Genomic DNA, 3,491 nt, shown 5'->3' with positions numbered 1-3,491 from the left:
AATTATATCTGTAGTTTTAATTTAATCTCTCAATAGTAAATGGCCAATTTACATATTATAACATATAAGATATGTGATTGGTTTAGTGGAGTTTTTGGAGGCTTAAAACAAAAAAGGCACACTGATTACAAATTTAGTAATACTTAATTATGAAAGGCTGATATTTGATTATATCAAAATATGTAAAATATTGGTGGGACACTCAAAGATGTAAAAGTAATTCAAAGGTAAAGATTACTTTTTTCTACATTTTGAAGCATTTTTTGCTTCCTAATTACTTCCCTTGAACTACTCTCTAACGTTTGGAGGTACAATGTGTATAAATTTAGTAAACAGCAATGAACATTTCTGGCGAAAGATCTCATAAAAGTTTTACAGTTTACAGTATGGAAGAAGAAAAGAAGGCTAGACATCTTAAACAATGAAGACAGAAGGTAAATTCATGTATATACTGAGCATTACAAAAATATCAAGATTAACAAATGCATATTTGCCTTACAATACACAGTTGTTTTACCGGTAGTGGTCAGTGGTCCTTATCAAATCAAGCGAACTATTCCTTTAAACAGTTTGACTTTCTGACCAATGGATTAATTATTTTTATTAATAAAAATGAATTTGAAGCATATAAACATCACTTGGTGATACAGCTGAAACCCCCTCCCCTTCCCCGAAATATAAATCTCTATATATAGAGATTGTATAAAATCTGTGTCATTCAGTAGGTTTACTTTTTATGATGTGCTGAGAGAGACTTTTAAGTGAACATTATTTATCTTTATAATATAAATTTCTACTTCTGTCAGTTTTCATTCATTGTTTATCCTATTATTTCAATTCTTTATTGGCATTAGGCACATATTTTACAGAAATATTTAACCAGTGCAAGTTTGTTTCTATAAAAAAAGTGCATCAAACGTTTATAATGTGTGAGCACAAGCATAAAGTAGCTAAGTTTTTTTAAATAGTATTCTATATATCAGCAAAATATGGTCATGTGATGTTCATAAGCAGAAAATAGGAAAACAGCATGTTTGTTTTGATGTCATTGTTTTATTTAATAGCTTCTATCTTTTAAACTTTAAATTTATTATATATATATCCAAAACTGTACTATATAAATTGACAAAATAGATCTAGATTACGAATGCACTGAAAATATTGAGTTATTTTTGTTTATATAGACTCTTATTCGCCTGTGAAGTACAAGTACTGTATAATCTATAGTTCAATTTTGTGTGAATAATAATGATCTCTTCAAATAGCAAACATTAAAAAATATATATGTACACTTGTATATATGTATTAGTGTTAAAACAAAATTTAACTAGAGGTACTGTGAGCAATAAGCTCATTGCTCACTAAATGATACCCCCTCCCTCCCATATGGTTATAACTGATGACAAATCCATGTTTTACTGTGGCTGGGAAACCCAAAATATGTGTCGAATCAAAAAGTAAAATAGGAGGTGCACAATGCCAATATGTAATAAAGATTCTGTGAAAGGTTCATTAAATTTCACTCATTGCAGTGGTATAAGAGGAGTTGCAGATTATTAAGAGATGGGTACCCTAAAGCGTAACAGACAGACGGATGTACAGACATATGGACGTACAGCTAGACGGACATACCGATTACAGTATACCCTACCACTTTTCAAGCGGAGGGTATAATAAAACTGCTGTAGAAGTACTTTTTTCCGCGTGGTATTATTTTATGCTATGCTATGTACGCGGTCACAAATTTTCCGCGGAAATTTGTCCAAGCGTACTTAATTTAAATGTAAGGCATATAGTGACAGTCTAAGAAATCCGCGTAATTTTCTACCGGTGGATTAAACAGAAATTGAGATTCCACGGGATTATGACCCCGTGAAAAAAAGTACGTCTACAGTATATACATGTACATGTAGAATGTTCACCTCTGATTTATAATGATATTTGTTTTATACACACTGACCATGTTTTATAATATTCTAAACAAATTATTTGATACTCAGGCAAATATTCACTACTGGTAAGATGATCACACACATGAACATGTCTGTTTATGAATGAAATGAATTTTCCTTTTGATCATGTTCCTAGGAAAATAATTATTTTCATCATTTTTTCATCAAAGGATTTACCATATAAGATGAATATATTAAAAGAAAAAGTAAGACCAGTAAACCAAAACAGGACCAAATAGGCCATGACTGAAGTTCAAGTGCATTCTGCAAGAAAGTGGACAGCCTAGATTTTGTTCTTTTCAAGGTAACCATTCTTAAAATATGAAAGTAAATTAAGGACAGATGATACAAACAAAAAATGGATGCCTGGATTGGTATATATGTTTTGGCATAATTTAATTGCAAATTAATGATGCTATTAATAAATTTCTAAAATATTAAGAAATTGTAAACCTTCTGTGTGATGTTCAAAAGTCTGCCCTCTTGAAACTATCCTTATTAATCTATACAAATATTTTTCACTTCAAATTCCATTTTTATGCAAATATGAATTAAAAATTAAAAAGTACTTGAAGAAAGTTATTAGTTTTACTGATTTAAACATGACTCCAGTTGTTATTTTCAAATTCTTTGACAAAAGTTTGTTTGTATCATCTGTCCTTAAATTGTTAAAAAATATTTCAGTTTTATATCTTAATTTTAATCTTGCTTATTTCTTTTTTTTTAAACAAAATTTAATACCTGTCCAGTAACAGAAGAATCATTATACTAGAATAAAGAAAACAACTTTCTAAAGGATTACATACACATTTAATTAGCTTGAAATCAGTGTATATTGGAAATTTCAGGAATTATTTACCATTGCAGGTTGAGAAGGGATGCCATATTTTAGGTTTGAAACCAGGCAAGTGAAAGCTGAATTCCAACCTATTCCAACATACTTGTACCCACTGTCTTCAAGATATCAGTGTTTGAGATGTCAAAGTTCAAATATAATAGGAACATGTTTATCATATTATGTGATGGCATCCTCAAATCTTATGCTGTATAACAATATGTTTTAGAACTTATCAAGCTTTATCCTGTACCTTGCCAAAAAACCTCAACTCAGCATAATTCTCATTAACTAATTATCAGTGTTACTTGCGTATGTCAATGTAGGTCATTACTGGTACATGCCTGACCAACAAAAACTCTAAAATTGAAAAATCAGAGACTAGATTTTCAGAGCAGCAGAAACAGTAGAATTTGTCACGTAAATCTAATGATATGTACTGTAGTTTAGAATACATGTACTCTAAATGTTGCATATATAAAAAATAAAAAAAGCGAAAAGTTCTCTTGTTTTCAGAATTTATATTTAGATATGAAAAAAAAGAAAAGGAGATTGATATAGTTGGTGTGATGAGATGTTGGCAGGAACCTAGTAAAATGAAAGGAAGAACTTCCTTAAAATGATACGTGTAGGGGACAGTGTCTCTTGGGGGGGCATTGTTTCAACTGACTTTACAGAATACAAAAGATCCATTGCAAACCTAA

The 3,491-nt window shown here is 30.2% G+C and overlaps 1 long non-coding RNA gene across 1 annotated transcript; it reads left to right on the top strand.

Moving 5' to 3' along the window:
• Positions 1–1,721: 1,721 nt before the first annotated feature.
• On the top strand, positions 1,722–3,290 carry LOC134245380 (uncharacterized). Its single transcript, XR_009987408.1, has 2 exons — positions 1,722–2,256; positions 2,820–3,290. It is a non-coding gene; the product is annotated as an uncharacterized LOC134245380 (long non-coding RNA).
• Positions 3,291–3,491: the final 201 nt, after the last annotated feature.

Source organism: Saccostrea cucullata, unplaced genomic scaffold (assembly GCF_032062105.1).
Source record: "Saccostrea cucullata isolate Sc308-1 unplaced genomic scaffold, CSIRO_AGI_Scuc_v1 ctg21125, whole genome shotgun sequence".
Taxonomy (NCBI): Eukaryota; Metazoa; Mollusca; class Bivalvia; order Ostreida; family Ostreidae; genus Saccostrea; species Saccostrea cuccullata.
Note: the sequence above shows the minus strand (reverse complement) of the source record. Positions and strands in the feature narration are given on the sequence as shown.